General features: G+C 52.3%; 1 protein-coding gene across 1 annotated transcript in view; it reads right to left on the bottom strand.

Annotated features, from left to right (window-relative positions):
* The window catches only part of PMEPA1 (prostate transmembrane protein, androgen induced 1), a 67,427-nt gene that overhangs the window by 12,334 nt on the left and 37,424 nt on the right, over positions 1-17,669 (bottom strand). The gene's annotated exons all lie outside the window — the stretch shown is intronic.

Genomic DNA, 17,669 nt, shown 5'->3' with positions numbered 1-17,669 from the left:
CACACACATACCCACACACAGAGACATTCATCAAACACGCAGACACACACACACATGCGTGTGACTCACACATGCACCACCTTCCATAGGACAGGGGTTATAAGGACCCTGTCTTGGTGAAGAGGCCTCAGAAAAGCCACATTTCAGATGGCTGCAGACGTTGCGATTTTCATTTTTTAAAGGCTTTTTTTTTTGGTATGTTTTTCCCCTCGAAGGCGGAAAAACCCTCAAGTGCTGGAAAAGGAAGGAGGTTATTTTGATCCTGCCTGAGCTGGGCGGTTTCTGCTGACTCAGGCGGGTCTGTGCCGAAGCGGCTGTGGCAGCTGGCCCAGCTTGGTGCCAGCAAAGCCCCCAGCCACGGGCAAGACGCCGGGCACCTCAGAGCGACATGGCAGGGCGGGCACCAGCCGGCGGTGGTGGGCAAAGCTCCAGCCACGGTGCCCAGGAATGCGACCCCCCAGCCCTGGCACTGCCCGGCACTGAGAGGCAGCTAGCGGAGGGCTCCCCCGGGGTCATGGGTCCCTGCCCAGAGCCCAAAGCTGGAGGGGGAGCAGCCGGGCAGGTCTCAGGTGGGAACTGGAAAAACAACAGGCAGCCAGGTGCCGACGCCACTAACCCTCAGCCACTTAGAGGGGTCGAGAGTCACCACCTGGGCCTAAACAAACTGCAAACATGCAAGGGCCAACCCTCTCCTGCCACCAGCCTCAGTTTCCCTAAGGCTTCAAGCACGAAAGCAACAAGTCCTAGGTGGAACTGTGACTCTGGGTAAAGCGGCAGAACCTTCTCCACATGGAATCATTCCACGGCCCCATGTCATCTGGCCACCCCCTCTGCCCAGCCAGCTTCAGGCCACGTCATTCCCCTGCACGACCACTCACCACTGTTTATACAAGGCCATGAAGTCAGCGTTTCTCCACCGGGACAAGTCTGCCACCCCAGAGCACACGTGACCATGTCTGGGGACATTTTTGTTTGTCACAACTGGGGGGTGCTACTGGCATCTAGTGGGAGTGGGCCAAGGATGTTAACATCCTGCACAGCACAGGACTATCTTCCACAATAAAGAATGACCCAGTCAGTAGTGACACAGTTGTGAATCCCTGTTTGAGACTGAATGTCCCTAAGAACAGGTGCTTTTACCAAACCTATTTCACAAGTGAGACAGAGACTCAGGGAAAGCAACAGATTCACACAGCCCGAGAGCCCAAGGCTGGTGGGTCTTCCCACTCGCCATCCGCCTGTGTCACTGGGGAACTCAGTCTGAGCCGGGCTTTGGCTCGGGCTCCCGGGCAGGATGCGTCCCCATCCCACCCTGGAGGAGCCAGGAGGGAGGATGAACGAACCCAGGGCTTTGGTGAGATTTTCCCAAGACCCGAGCTGCCTGTGGGACATCTGCATGTTCCTGCCAGGAGGGCAGCTTGGCTCGGGCAAAGGCCAGGCCTGGCACCAGGGTTGCTGTGGCCACACCTCCTGTCTCCCAGGGCCTGGGCAGCCTGGCCTGACTCCACAGGGCCTGGGACAAAGCCACGCATTCAGGGGATGCACAGGCCTGCTTTGTGTGACACCCATGGCCCCTCCTCAGAGGGGCCTGCGATTCCCTGCCCTCCCATGCACCTTTCACCCCAGCCGTGCCTCATCACCCCCATCTCCAGGCCCTACCCACGCCAGGCCTGGAGGGAGAGAGGAAGAGAGAGAGGTGTGCAGCAGCCTTTGTTCCTGTCCCAGGCCCTGGCAGCTGGCAGGATCCAGATGGCAGTGGCCAAACTGGCTGCGGCAGCAGGGCTGGGAGGCCAAGGGGACGTGGACAGACCCCTCCACGGCCCTCCTGACCCTACCGGGCTCAGCCCAGAGGGCAGCAGGATCTGGGTGCCTATGTCCAGAGAGTGAGGGAATGCTCAGTAATAAGCACAGGGCTCCGTAAAGCACAAGTGTGACTGCTCTGGTTCTTGGGCCACCAATCCTATTAAGGTACGAACCCAGAAAATTCACAGTGGGGAAAAGGAGGGGGAAAATCCAAAAAAGAGAAACTATGACGAACTGCCTGGGGTCCAGGCCCGGAGAGGAAGAAGATTTGCCAGGGTTCCCAAGACCACGGCTTGGCACCATGGAGGGCAGAGGGCACAGTGGCTGAGTCAGAGTGTCTGGGTCCCCAGCCTGGCTCTGGGTCCCCTCTCTAGGCCCAGAGCAGCCTCCCTGCGTAAAGGGAAGAGACACCTGCAGCAGTGTGTGCACGGGCCATGTGCTCAGCACTCCTCTGGGTAGCACACCGTGCAAGCACCTGGTGGTAGAGGTTGCAAATTGAACGCCCAAGGACATATGTATGCACCATCCCTGGCCCCAACTATGCCTCCACTTGGCATCAAAGGAACAGAACTGTGGGCAGCACCCTCTTGACACAGGCTTGTGTTGTCTGCTTGGCCCCAAACCCCACTCGGGCTGGCTCACACCATGCCACGCCATGCCACATCTGCCTGGCCCCTGCCAGCAGCCTGAGCCTCAGCATGGGAGCCTTTATGGCTCACTGCCACACCCACGGCAGGCACAGTCAATTGAGCATGAGTTCCCTCCCCCACCAAGTCCACACACCCCTCTAGACAGGCACCACTGACTGACCAGCAAAGACCCCTTGGGGGAAAGGGAAAGGTGCCCCCCACCCTCAAAGGCCTTGGAGTCAAGTTAGAAACAGGATGCATGCATGAAGGGTACCAGGATGAGCACGCCTCTCCACCCGTGACAGCTCACAAAATCCTCTTGTGCCCCCTTCATTTGTTCCACGGAAGGTGCGGAGACTGCAGGACCCATTCCGTAGACAGGGCTGAGTTCAGACAGCTTGAGAGCTGACTAGCCTCAGATTCAGATGCCTCATGGGCCCAGGCAAAGGGAAGCAAACCCCAGAAAGTGTGGCCACACCACCCCATCTCTCCGGAGAACCTAGCAACTGCGCACCAAGCAGCCTGGCCTTAAGGCTGGTGACTCGATTAAGAGTTTTAAAAGGACTGAGCAAGCCAAACCTAAGGCATCCACAAGGCAGTGGCTTTGGGACTTCTATCCAAGAGACGGCCCCAGGTCATTCAATTGCTAACAGCGGATACAAAGCCACACGAATCCTGTCCCAGTTTCTCTAACCTGACAGGCCACCCCTTACCTGGATAGGGCAAAGACATCCTAGGCAATACTCCCAGTATGATAAATGCAGGGGTGGGTCTTACCACTCTTCCCAGACCTCGGCTCTCAACTCTCCTATGACCACAGGACTCACAGTCAGTCACTTGTCTCTTCTCTGAGGACCAGCCATGTGAACAGGAGGCACTGGGAAAGAAACATCCCCTCCCTCCCATTCTGCTCCGGCCTCACACCCATGCTCCTCGTAGGGTGGGCCCGGGGGGCAGCTCCCGCCATTCTTCTTTGTAACTTTTCCCCGGGGGGAGGGGTGGGGGTGATGGATGCCACAGGCTCTTGGGGGTGATCAAGCCCATCTTCCACATGCAAAGTAAGGTCACTCTAATTTAATTTAGCATCCTCTTTCCTCGTGAATAATTTCAAATTAACAGGCTCATCTGCCTCTCTAGAGTGGTCTGACCCTCCCTCTCGTGCTCGCCTCCAGACAGACACGGTCACTTTGAGATGTGCATGCACACAGCTCAGATCCTTTCCCAGGCCGTCTTCACGCTAGAGAGGTGCCGTGTGCCAAGGGCTCCCTAAAGGCTTGCATCTTACTGGATTCTCACTGTCATTCTGCGAAGTAGATACGGATATGACCCCCCACCCTACAGATGAGGAAACTGAGGATGACGCAGGTGAGCAACTGGCCAAAGACCACACAGCCCAAGGACCCAGAACCAAGTTTCCTTGACCCCAAAGCCCCCCAAAGACTGTGCTTTCATGGCTAAATGAGACGGACTGCCCCACCCCCGACGGTCCTGAGCATGATGACCCCACAATGTCAGAAATAGCACGAGTTCAAGGGAAGGGCCATTTGTGGATGTGACTGGTCATCAGGCTGAATCAGAAATGTCTGGAGAATCATCCTTTATGGGGTCCACAATGCCAGTATTTGTGCCCAGTGGTACCCACCTCCAGGCCGACAGAATCCCAGGAAGGGTACAGAGAAACCATGTGCCAGGAGCCCTGGGCACCTCCACGGCATGACAGAAAGACGTTAACAGCTGCCACCTCCTCTGTTACTTCCCGTGTGCCAAGCACCTGGCCATGAGAGACTTCTTTCCGTCTTAATTCTCTCAACCACAGGTGAGGAGCTGGGCCAGACAGGTGAAGCCCCAAGGTCCCGGCTTCCGAGTTCTCCCCCTCCTCTCTGCTCTGCATCCCCTAGCACTTGGGGAAGCCTGTGGACCCTTTCTCAGAATAGTTTTTTAAAGTAAAACGCACTGGGTAAAAGAGGATGCCAATTATATCAAAATACTGTTAAACTCTTAACCAGATGTGTGACCTAGGAATACTAGACAGGATTACATTTGTGTGATACGGGACCTCACAGTGGCCTAATACCCACGTCCTTTCAAAGTTGTGATGTGTGGAAGAGACATCGTTAATGTGGCACGAAACCTGTGCTTTCAACTGGTGGTCTTGTCATGGGTGCTGCCCGTGTGACCGTGGTCTGGTACCTACATTTCTGATCCAAGGACACATTGCACTCCAGTTAGCTAAAGGTGCAAGTCTTCCCCATCCAAGAGACGGAGCCCGGATGCGAACTAAGAGCGGAGCAGGAGCCTCAATTCAAATCCCTGCTGGGAAACTTCCCACCTGTAAATGGGGAGAGGCCGGTGCAGAAGTCGTCATTGCACGCGAGGAACATGCCCGGCCACCCGGTGTTGTACGTGGTGTTATAGGTGGTGTGACTGCGTTGAGTTTCCTGCTGACAGTCGGAGCCACAAGCCACAATGGGGTGCTGGAGCCCATTTCTATCTCCTCAGCTGGAGAGCTGGGCAGAATCCACCTGGCTCCTGCCAGACCAATGGGGGTTCCCAGTCCAGACAACACCCCCACCGGCCCCCCACCTCGTGTCTGTCCCAGGGGAGGGGCCGTGGCGTCCTTCCCAGCTAACAAGCAGCTCGCGAAGGCAGCCCTGTCTGGCCTCTTGGCCGCACACCGAGGAATTAGGAATTGGCACTGTCTGAAATTTATGAAAATCTAATCTTGTTAGGCCTGCCTGGACGAGACCCACCGGGCGGGCCTCATTGTCATTCCGCACAGCCCAGCCGGCCGGAGTCCCGGCCACTTCATCTACCGCCCTCCTCCCCCACCCATCCTCACCACATTTGAATAAGGACCCGGCTCCTCCCGCCCTTGAATTTCAAGTAAAATCAACCAGACAGTCAAAGGAATAACTTTCTGATCGCTCCTGGTGCCATTTCAAACACCCCCGACGGCACATTTACTTCTTAGGGTGAGACCTTTTATGGGTAAAAGAAAAACTGCTCTGTCTTTCTCTTGAGGTTTGGGGGGCAGGCAGCAAATCTAGGCCAGTTTTCTCGTTTTTAAAAACAGGCCGCTTTCAGAGTGTTTGCTTTGTACCGAACACGCAGCTGGGTGTCTGACACCTGAACAAGTGACCCTGACACACCGTGCAGAGTTGGGGAAGAAGTAAAAGCTGAGAGGGGGCAGGTCACTTGCTGGTTAGCGAAGGGGTGGGGACTGGGCCTGCATCAGGCTCCCTGCCCTGCTGTTCTTGGTAGGATCCTACGGTAAAGTAAGAGCATGAGGTTCCCACCAAGAGTCCCTGGTTCGAATCCCAAATTTGCCACATACTGTGACCTTGGGCAAATCACTCAGTGTCCTCATCTGGGAGAAAAAATGAAAAGATGACCCAGTCCCCGTTTCACATGTTGTAGCAAGAACTGTTTGACTTTCCTGGAGGGAAACCCAGAACTCCAAGTCCTGGACAGGCTTGTCCCACGCTGGTTCCCTCTCCCCACATAGACCTGAGCTGTAGTGACCAAATCCACAGTGGGGGAAGAAGACCCACCAGAGTGGGTCCCCTCCCTTTGCCAACACCATGGTTTAGGGACAATATAAACTGCAGCACCTGTGAAATCCAGGTCCAAGTGTGAACCTTTGACCCAGCGAATCAACACCTGGGTGTTTATCTCAATATCAATTACTCCTGGGACTCTCCCTTTTGCTCTCTGCTCTAAAAACCTGTTTTCTCTTCTGTAAAAGTACCAAGCATGTCCCACCTCAGGGCCTTTGCATGTTCTGGTCCTTCTGCCTGGAATGATCTTACTTACCCCAGTGTCCACAGGGCTTGCTCCCTTTATCACCTCTGGTCTTTGCTCCAATGTCACTGCCTCAGGGAGCTGTCCCCAGGCCCCCTGTCTAAAACACTCTGACCCCAAACTACAGGACCCCCATTCCCTGTTTCTGCTTTATTTTTCTCAGTAGTGCTAATCTGGAATGCTATAATGTGACCTAATGGTTTATTTCCTGCCTCTTCCCTCTAGAATATCAGTATCATCAGTGTGGACTCGGCTTGTGTGTTCTCTGTTGTGTCCCCAGTGCCTAGAACAGCTCCTCCCCCAAGGCAGGCACACGGTAAATATGTTGAACAAACAAACACATTTGTTCTCATGTGCAAAGGTGAGGGTGCAAGACGGCCCACTGCAGGTTTGCACAAAAGGTCAAAATCAACTGGGAACCTCTTAAATGTCCCCAACAGGAACTGATGCAACACAGGGAGGTGCCACCACCAAGCTCTGTGTGCACCGACAAGATGCCACCAAACAGGACGAGCCCAAGCTGAGTTAAAAGAGAACAAATGTACATTTAAAAAAATAAAGATGGAATTTTCCAGTACATATCTACCTTTATGGGTGACTCTGGGTCTGCACAGACCAGCGGCCAGCAGGACACACACAAAACTGCCAGCTGTGGATACCCCGGGGAAGGTCCAGAGAGGGAAGGGGACGTCCCCTTCCATGTAATGCACTTCTGCATTCTCAGCATTTTTGAGACATAAGTACATTTATAGTTAAGAGAGAAAAAGAACGACTTAAGCATCTGTCAGTATCCAAAACAGACAGCCACTCTCCAAAACGTGGCTTCCCAGGTGGTCTCTCTGCAGAGAGGCTGTCACCCCTCAGCTGATAAGGGCTGCTGAAGGGGATTGTTGTGATCGAGGGCAGGAAAGCCCAGATACCAGGTGGCCTCTGACTGGCCCTGACTCCAGGGAAGAAGGTGTCCTTTCTGGGCCTCCATGTCACTGTACAGCAAATGGGGACAGCAAGAAACAGCTGTGAGGGTACCGTCCTGCCACGTGCTTCCCACCCCAGGAACCCGCTCGTTCCCTCTGCCTGGAGGCCACTTCTAACCCTCCCTCAGCAGGTTGACTCTCCACTCTCCTTCCTCCCTACAAGGTACTGGGGGACCGAGATGTTCCTGACCCTCACCCCACTCTCAGGTTTCAGGCACACCCTACAAACGCACCGCCCAGCTGGGCTTGGCTCGTCCCCTCTAGGCTCCCTCCCCGCTGGGTGTAGGCGCTTCAGAATGGGTGCATCTGACCCAGCTCTGGAGTCCTCCCGAGCCAGGGCCCAGCCTAACAGAGAAGGCTCCACGCTAGTCTGTCCCAATGGAGGTGGAAGCATCAGGAAGCTCTAAGGGACCACATATAATCAAGGGGCATTAATTAGACAATAAATATGTGGCTAGGTTTAAAGGATTTCAAAAACAAACTACATATCCTGCTCATGCATGCTTCTCCTTTAACTGGTACCCTGTGCTAGTTTGCAACGGACCCCTCAGGTTAGGGGTAAGCTGCCTTCTTATATCCCAGTGGCAGACGTGCACAGAGCCCGATTCACTTCTGAATGAGAGAGTCCCCGAGCAACAGAGACCCACATTCACCTCAGCGTCCCCAGGTCGTCTTGCAGGAGGTGGCCATGGAGGGGCTGCAGCTGCGACTGTGAGTCCGAAAGTGCGTGTGGGGAACAGGAGAGTGAAGTAAGAACCCGGGGACAGCAAAGGGCCTGTGTAATCACTTTAGAGCCTCATGATTAAATGCTCCTTCAGTAAGAGAAGACAAAGCAGTGCCTTTTATCTTTCGTGCTATTATCCAAATGGAAAGAACTAATGGGATTTTTTTTTTCTATTGTCACCGACATCGAACATCTTTAAACACCCACTGTCAGCAAAATATCAATCACGGCTCCAGAATTATTGGCAGAATGGAGTGGGTCCTCGGTGAGTGAGCCGCTTTAGTCAGTGGACACTTTGGAGGTGCAACAGAAAGTCACTTAAAATAAACCAAATGCACGTTCATTGAGGAGAGTAGGGAACAAATCGGGAGTAGGGGCTGGGGGAGCGGGACAGTCGGCCTGCCGGGGCACTGTTAATGACCACAACCTGGCAACGCCATCAAAATTAAACATGCACGTTACCTTTCACCCAGCAATTTCAACTTCCAGAATCATATCCAACAGAAGAATTCACAGAAGGGCCCAAAACGTGTATGTAGACAGGTATATAGATAAAGAGCACTGCACAGGGTGTTTCTAAAATGAACAACCAGGGACCATCTAAATGCCACCAAACAAACCCTGTTACATCACATCATGGATACAATGAGGCCACTAAAAAGATGACATAAATCTACAGCAGCGTTGCTCAGTCTCAGCACAAACAACCCTTTGAGTTGGATAATCTGTTGCAGGGCTGCCCTGTGCAGCCCCTCTGGACTCCACCCACTGGATGCTAGAAGCACCATCGTCTGCCCTCTGTGACTACCAAAATGTCTCCAGAAGTTGCCAAATGTCCCCCAGGGGGCAAACTGGCCCCTGACTGAGAACCACAGACCCATATGTCTGATGATGGATGAATGTTAGCAAGGATGGTTGGGCAGAAATAATGAAACTGAAACAGTATATACATTACGGACCCATTTTTTACAGCAAAAGTGATAAAAAATCAAATTGTTTCACAATGGCTACTTCTGGAAGAGGATTATCCTTTTCATTTTTCATATTTCTATATTGCTTGCATTTTCTATAACAAGCATTACTAACTTTAATTTATTTTTTTATTTTTATTTTTTTAAAAGATGACCGGTAAAGAGATCTTAACCCTTGACGTGGTGTTGTCAGCACCACGCTCTCCAAGTGAGCCAACCGGCCATCCCTGTATAGGGATTCGAACCCGTGGCCTTGGTGTTATCAGCCCCACCCTCCCCCGAGTGAGCCACGGGCCGGCTCTTACTAATTTTAATTTAAAACACCTTATTCTATCAAAGACTCTTGCACGTGCACGTGTGTGCTCGTGTGTGCAAGTTTCCAAGTGTCTGCCGACAACGCCACGCACGTATGCCCTCGCCCCTTGGGAGGCGCCTTGTGTTCCTTGGAAACCAGCAGATGTTTCTCTCAATTACTGATTTTCAAGAGCCTGGTGCTTCCTGACACGAGCAGGGGTGTGGCGCCCGGGAGAGGGGAAGTGAACCAGGGCTCCCTTTGCAAGCCTCTTGGACAAAAAGCGCCGCTCTGACTAAGACGGCACAATGCAGCCGGTATTTAGCCACTTCTCAATAGCGCCTCATTCAAACCGCCAGAGCTCATTGATGCCCGCCGCGTGCTGGAGAGCCTCCCAGGGTCAGTCGGTGACGGGCACCGTCTGGAGGGGTCTCGGAGCTGACCCGGGTGTGGCCCTGTCTTTCAGGAGCGAGAGGGGACCCAGCTCTTCTTGGTCTCTCTGAGGTAGAGGTGGGGAGGTGGGCTGACAGCCGAGGTCAGACATCGGGGAGGCTGGAGGAGGTGGTGAGGGTCTGGAAGGCCCCCACACTACTAGGCTCCCAGGAATTGAATTCACTTCAGTAAACACTCAGAGCAGGGTAGTCCAGTGGTCAGCGGGAGTCCTGGAGCTGGCCTGCCTGAATCCAAACCCCCAGTTCTTCCCACGGTCAAACCTGTGACATAAGAAAGTTATTTCATTCTCTGTGCCTCAGTTTCCTCATCTGGACAAGTAGAACGCCACTAGCACCCACCTCGTGTGGTGGATGTACGAATCGAGTGGATATGATTATGTACCAAGAGCAATGCCTGGTGCACAGTTGAGGGGACAGTGAACATCAGCTGGCATTAACGAGGGCCACTTGCTAAGCCCAGCACACCAGCTCTCCTGGCCTCAGGCCCTACTGTCATCACCAATTGCCTCCTGCCTGCCTGCATGTTCCTCTCGGCCCGCTGGTGTCCCGGCCACCCTGTGAGCAGCTCTGTTTTCCAGATGCTGCACCTCTGCCCAGGCTGGTCCACCTGCCCAGGATGTCCTCTCTCCTCCTGCTGCCAGTCCTTGGTGGCTTGCATCTACACCACTCCCAACTGCTCAGTCCCTGCAGCCACTTCCTTCTTTGGCTTTCTCTGGCAGTTTTAAACTCTCCCATGTGGTGGTGCATTTTCTAAGTATCAACCAGGACGTCTGCTATGGCTTGTAAGTAAATTATAAGTCGCAACATGGCCTTTCCTCAGTTTGTCTTGATGCCACCGTTGGTCTGGCCACTCCATTAGGACACCACCTCCTTGTCCTGCAACCTCTGCAAAGCTGGCACAAGCCTGGCAAGCAGAACCCCTCTGTCCTGTGTCAGAGTGGAAGACTCCTCTTCAACCCTCAGAGCACAGCCCTCACAGACCCAGGGCAACTACTACATCCTTCTCTTCCTCCTACGGTGTCAAGCCCAGGCCACCGCCATGCACGACTCTCAGCTACAAGACAGAGAACGCCCCTTCACCAGTCTCTCTCCAGCACCTGGCCCACAGTGGTGTGCTCAGTAGTTGGCCAACACACAGTCAACCAATCAGCGAGAGCCTGCTACCTCTAGAGCAGCACAGCAGCACGAGGTGTGGACCTGGATGTGCATGCCTGTGTCCCAGTCCTTACCTTGCCACCCACCACCTGCCACCTGTATGACCCTGAGTGATTACCACACCTCTGTACTCGTTTCCCACTGTCAGACCCCAAGACCAAATAGTGCCTCACTCATGCAGCTGACATGAGAATTCCATGGAAAATAGCTCTCACAGGGCCAGGCTCATCATAAACCCTACAAGTGATGGCTACTGCTGAGCTGTTGCTAACAGCAATGACTTACAGAGGGGGCTGTCCCACCTGCCTTCCTAAACCCTATATTTGAAGCAGAGGAAAAGGGAACCTTGTATTTTAGACCTCTGTTTCTCCCCAACATGCCTATGTTGAAGCCCCAACCCCTGGTGTGGCTGTTTTTGGAGATGGGCCTCTAAGGAAATAAGGTTAAATGAGGTCAGAAGGGTGGGGCCCAGATCCAACAGGAACAGCGCCCTTGCAAGAAGAGACACCAGAGAGCTCATTCCCTCCCTCCCTTCCTCCCTCTCCCCCCCGCCATGTGCATGCACCAAGGAAAGGCCACGTGAGGACGTAGCCAGAGGTGGCCATCTACAAGCTAGGATGCAAGCCCTGAACCTGAATTTGCTGGTGCCTTGATCTCGGACTTCCCAGTGTCCAGGACTCTGAGAAAATGAATGTCCGTTGTTTAAGCCACACAGTCTGTGATATTTTATTACAGCAGCCTGAGCAGACTAAGACACCTTGCATAGACAGAGAGAGCTGAATGGAGGAAAACCATGGCAAACTGTGGAGGCAGGACCCCTACCCTGGTAGACAGGCCTGCAAAGCCCCAGCTGTGCCCTTCAGGACAGGACACCGGTAACCACACTGGCATCCTGCCCTCTATCTCCACACAGGGATGGTTTTATTTTGTCACCTGAATCTATCCTCGGGGATGTTTATTGTGTACCTACTATGTGCCAGGCCCTGTGCCAGGCACTGGAATTCATGGCAGGCCAGGCCCTGTGACGTGGGGATTTCCAGACCAACTGCAGCACTTCAAATCCTGCTGTGATCTGTCTTCTCAGGAGCAGAGCAATATGAACTGCACCCCCAGAAACGAGCTGGATTTATATCCAGGTCGATGAGCTGGAATCTTCTAGAGACACCTGACAACAGTGAACTGCCATTGGTACATCACCTACTTCCCACACTTCACGTGCATGCGAAGGATCTGTCGTCTCCTTTACCTCTCCCAGCAGCTCTCCAGGAGGCCCCACCTTATCATCCCCCCATTTTAGACATAAGTGATCTGAGGCTCACAGAGGCACAACGACATCCCGAGGTCACACAGGTTAAGTGGCAGGGCCGGGCTTTACCTACTCTGGGACACAAGGCCAGGTGTCATAACCACCGCTCTCCTCACGAGCGGACAAGAAACTCACTCCTAAACCAGCAGTCATCCTCTTGCCCATTCTCACCTCCTCTAATCACTTAGAAGGAGCAGCAGGAGGCAGAAGCCGAGTATGTTAGGAGCCGCCTGGGCTGGAAAGACATTTCTGTAATGACATCAGTGGCCCCCCATGCTAACTGGCCAGCCCTAAGCTGCAGACTGTCTCTGTCACCTTCATGTGGGACTGAGAGGAAGATCCCGGCCACAGAGGAGGCATTCCTGCTGCAAGTTTGTTCTACAGTGCTGTGGAGGAAGATTCTAGAAAACAATGCTGGTCACATGGACAGTCGGCACTGAGTGGGTGGCTGGGCCCGGTAGACGCCAAGGCGGGAGGCGCTCAGGTGGGCTCACTACGGAGGGGCACAGCAGCAGCCCGTGAAGAGCGAGCATCCGTCCGAGGGCGTCTGTGTCTGCCTCCCATCTTCTGTCGTCTGTGAGTGTGGCTTTCCCTCGCAGGGTGTTTGTCTTTCTGTCTGTCTCCCATGTGTGACCTGTTGAGTCTTACCCTGTATCTCCATCTGTGCGTCTCTTCCTCTTTCTTTTTCAGGCAACAAGCAAAACAGATTCCAAGAGGGAACTTACAAGCCTCCCAGACACCAGCCACCTCTCCCTGTCCCTGCCCCATGGGTGAGGAGGCTATTCTAGCCTGTGGTATCATCTTCTTTTGAAACAGTATCTCCCAGAAGCAGAAAATCCCAAAAGACGGAAAGACTGAGGTTCTAACCAACTGTTCTACGAAGGAAGTGGAAGAGGCTCGAGGAGGCACCGTTTCTGAGCTCCGAGTCAGGGACATGCAATGCCATCCTGGCTCTGGGTTCGAATCCAGACACTGCAGAAGCAGAAAATCCCAAAAGACGGAAAGACTGAGGTTCTAACCAACTGTTCTACGAAGGAAGTGGAAGAGGCTCGAGGAGGCGCCGTTTCTCTGAGCTCCGAGTCAGGGACATGCAATGCCATCCTGGCTCTGGGTTCGAATCCAGACACTGCCACTTCCTGTATGTGTGACCCTGGGCGGTACCTGGTCTCCTTGCCTTGGACTCTTCATAGCAAAGTATGGACTGACAGCAGTATCAACCTCACAGAAGACTACTTACGGATCAACTGAGCAGGAATAGATGTGCTAGCTCTCCAAACACTAGCTGGCACACAGTAAGTGCATAATAAATGGTGGCCATCACTAGATTACAAAGCAGGTGTCCTCACCTGACTGGGCAAGGCATGCTGGATGTGACAAAGGAAGCCAGATGCACATTTATTAATGATCTGGAGTGGCTGATACTGAGCAGGTAAATTCAATTTATATAATAACAATTGGTATAAAGAGAGGAAGGAGAGAGAAATGGTGAGAAAAATAGAGAAACTAGAAAAATCCATCAGAATACAGACCTACACGGGAGCTCATGCTCAGACTGCAGAGACACACGGGGATGACTGGCTGGGTCCTCTCTCCTGCCCTGGTGGGGGCAGAGCTGCAGGAGAGCCACTCAGATGAGGAGCCAGCCCGGCGAGGCTCTGCCCTGTACTGCTAATCACCACGTGCGGACCCTGTGGGCCCAGGCTGGGGTAAGCTGGGGTCTTCCCTCAAAAGCAAAACGTTTGTCTACACATCTTCCTTGTCTCCTTTCTTCCTCTAATACATGCACACACATACACACACAGAGTCTGTTCTGCACCCAACAGCCTGAGCAATTTTTTTTAAAAGCATCCGTTGACTCACTGACGCCCCATCACACTCGGATTAAAACCCTACAAGGCCCATCTGGCCTCATTACCATGCTTCCCATCTCCTTCCCTTGCTCACCATGCTCTTTCCTGTTCCCACCCCTGGGCCTTTGTACGTGAAGTGCTGTCTGCTGGGAGTACTCTCCCCTCTCTCTGCATCTCCCGATGGCCTGTCCTGGCCACAAGGGACAACACAGTGTCCAGTGAGATTATTCTGGCTGTCACATCCTGGCTGTGGGACCAGACCTCTGTGCCTCTGCTTCCTTCCTGTTCTGTGGGGCAAATGATGGCCCTACCTCATCGGTTGTTTAGATGGTAAAGTGCCCAGAGAACGCCTGGCACATAGGAGGATCTGAGCAATGCTAGCTACCATGAGAAACTGCCTTCTCTGTGAGTCTGCCTTCCTGTTGATTGCGGATTTCACCTCACCAACAAGAAAACTCCACAAGAAGACTCGTTCATCTTGTTCTTGCTGTGTCCTGATGGTTAACACCCTGCCTGGCACGGTAAGTTGTCCTCAATTAATATTTGGAGAAGGAAGGAACCCATGTCCAATGTCCGTTCACCAGGACTCACACCTTTTCACAGAGGCCAGGGGTAGTGGCGTGGGTGTTAATGAAAAGTGAAGGGTCTTTCAAAAACTACCACATGTCCAGCAGTTAAACTCCTGAGCATTCACTCCAGAGAAATGAACACTTATGTTCACACAAATACCTGTGCATGAGTGTCCACAGCAGCTTTACTTGTGAGAGCCAAAAAGTGGAAGCAACTGAGATGTCCTTCAACAGGTAAATGGTTAAACAAACTGTGGTACCTTCATACACACCTTTTCACAGAGGCCAGGGGTAGTGGCGTGGGTGTTAATGAAAAGTGAAGGGTCTTTCAAAAACTACCACATGTCCAGCAGTTAAACTCCTGAGCATTCACTCCAGAGAAATGAACACTTATGTTCACACAAAAACCTGTGCATGAGTGTCCACAGCAGCTTTACTTGTGAGAGCCAAAAAGTGGAAGCAACTGAGATGTCCTTCAACAGGTAAATGGTTAAACAAAATGTGGTACCTTCATACACTGGAATACTACTCAGTAATTATAAGGAATGAACTAATGACATATATGGAAACCAGGATAAATCTTCAGAGAACTATGCTGAGTGCAAAAAGCCAATCTCAAAAGGCTATACCCTGTATGATTCCACTTAAATAACACTCTTGAAATGGCACAATCATAGAGCTGAAAAACAGATCAGTGGTTGTCATGGGTGTGGAGGAGGGTAGAAAGAGAGGGGTCCTTGTGGTAGGACTGTTGTGTGTCTTGATGGGGTGGTTACACAAACCTACACATGTAATAAAACTGCATAGGAATAAATACACACACACACTCAGATGAGTGCATGAAAATGGGAGTCCGAATAAGGTCTATGGATGGCACCAAACGTCAATGGCTGGCTGTGATACTGTACTGCGTTTATGGAAGATGTCACCATCGGGGGAAACTGGGTGATGTGTACATGGATCTCTCTGTATAATTTCTTACGACTGCATGCTAATCAACAATTATCTCAAAATAAAAAGTTTTTTTAGAAAAACTTTATGGTCTGGGAGGACTCCCATCCCATCATGTCACTAGGATCACCCTGGCAGATGCCAACACCAGCAGCCCTAAGTGATCCCCAGGCATGACCCAGGCCTGGCACTGGGAGGGTGGTTTGCTGCAGGGGAGGGCAGGAGCCAACACAGAAGCTGCTTCCCTCTCTAGAAGCCTCCCTGGTCTCCACTGGTAGCACCTGCCATCTGGCTGCTGCAGCCAGCCAAAAGAAAGCATCTCTCGGCTGTCATCTTTCAACTTGCAGGTCTGGCTCCCAGGTTTGAAGATTAAATTCTAAACACATCATTTAAAATTTAGACATGAAGAAAGATTTTAAGTGACCTGAACACATTGGTTCCTATTCTTCTTCCCCATAGCAATGAGCAAAGACCCTTCTGACTTCTTTCCTAAGGGTGGCAAGCCCCTGGGGAGGGAGAGCTGCTTCAGTTTCTGTAATGTAAAGTATTACTGTATCCCCAATACAATCAAATATCCCCAATATGATGTATCAAAGTATCATGACATCCCCAAGGTAAAGCATCATTGTAAAGTGTCAGTGTATAGCCATTGTTAAGTATTACTGGGAAGTATCAACCTATCACTCATGATAAGACGACTCCAGGTACACATGAGTCCAGAACTGCAGGGATCTCTGGATGACGTGGGTTTCTTTCAAGACGCGTGTCCCTTCTTCTCAGGAAGCCTGTGCTGAGCTGCGGTTGGTCAGCGACAATGAGCGCCTTGGAGAGCTTCCTCAGGTGGGGTTGTCAGGGATGGCCTCTTGAGGAGGTGGTCTTTAAGCTGAGACCTGACAGATGAGGAAAGCTGGGGGAAGAACTTGGCTGGCCGCATGAATGAAACTGCCAGCGCAAAAGCCCTGAGGCGGGAACGCTGGTCTCAGTCAAGGGAAAGAAAGCTGATGCTTCCGGGACATGGAATGAGGAGAAAGGGAGTTGCTTCGGGCCCGGCACACTTGCATTTAGACTTTCTGAGGGTGGCTGTTTGCATGCATCTGAGGCAAAGGCAGCACAGACAACGTGATTTTGAATATGATTCAGGTGTAACTTTCTAATGTGATTTTCCAAACAAGGTTACACATCAGCATCGCTATGGAAGCTCCTTTAGAACAACGTGAGAGTGAGAGGTCCACATCCGGCAGACTGAATCCACATCTTTAGATGGTGCGTCCAGGGAGCTGCAGCAATCCGTGCTTTTCACAAGTGCCACTGGTGGCAGGTTAACCGATCTTTACCAGGCTGTCGCTCCGCTAGTGGAGGAATCATTTGTTCAAATAAACCCTTACGTTGAAGCCCAGGATGTCAAAGCAAATGCTGAAGCCTAATATTTAAACTGTTTATGGTGCGGGGGTGGGGGAGGGGAGTGGAGGCGGGGGGGGGGTCACCTGGTACCTTGAATGGCTCAGAGATACCTGAAGTGATCAGGGTTGAGAATGACACCGGAAAAAAAACCCTGGGAAAAAAACAAACATCTTAGAGGCTGGGTCTCTGGGGAGTAGGAGACTTGGAAGCCCCTGAAATGGGTCAGATTAGAAAAAGATGGGACCAGAGAGGGGAAGGGAGCTTTCCAGAGTCACAGAGCTCCCCAGGCAAAGCTGGGAAAAGCTGGTGCCTGTGCTTTCCAGTCCCTTGGGTATAGGCTGCCTGCACTGGCATCCCTGATCAGGGTGAGGGTCACAATGGTTATGGCCTTGCCCATCTCCGTGAGGTGGGACTAGCATGTGGCTTGCAGACTGGCTCATACTGCAAGCCCCAGGGACCCCGGTGGGATGAGTGAATGTTAAGAATGACTTCTACCCATCGGACACACCAGCGGGAAGAGCCCCAGCCACTACAGCTTAACCAGTCTGTGCTAAGAGCTTTAAGTGAATTATTATCACTCAAGGCTCCCAATGAGACTCTGTGGGGAGTCCCGTCATCACCTATGTTCATAGATGAAGAGACTGAGCCAAGAGCATCACAGGGCAGCCGTAAGGGGTAAGGCCGTGGTTCTTTTTTTTTTTTTTCCTTTTTGTCTTTTTTACTGACCGGTTAACGGGATCGCAACCCTCGGTGTCGCGCCCGTACCGGGGACCGGCAACAGGATTGCAACC

The sequence above is a fragment of the Galeopterus variegatus genome, unplaced genomic scaffold, assembly GCF_000696425.1.
Source record: "Galeopterus variegatus unplaced genomic scaffold, G_variegatus-3.0.2 Scaffold906, whole genome shotgun sequence".
Classification (NCBI taxonomy): Eukaryota; Metazoa; Chordata; class Mammalia; order Dermoptera; family Cynocephalidae; genus Galeopterus; species Galeopterus variegatus.
Note: the sequence above shows the minus strand (reverse complement) of the source record. Positions and strands in the feature narration are given on the sequence as shown.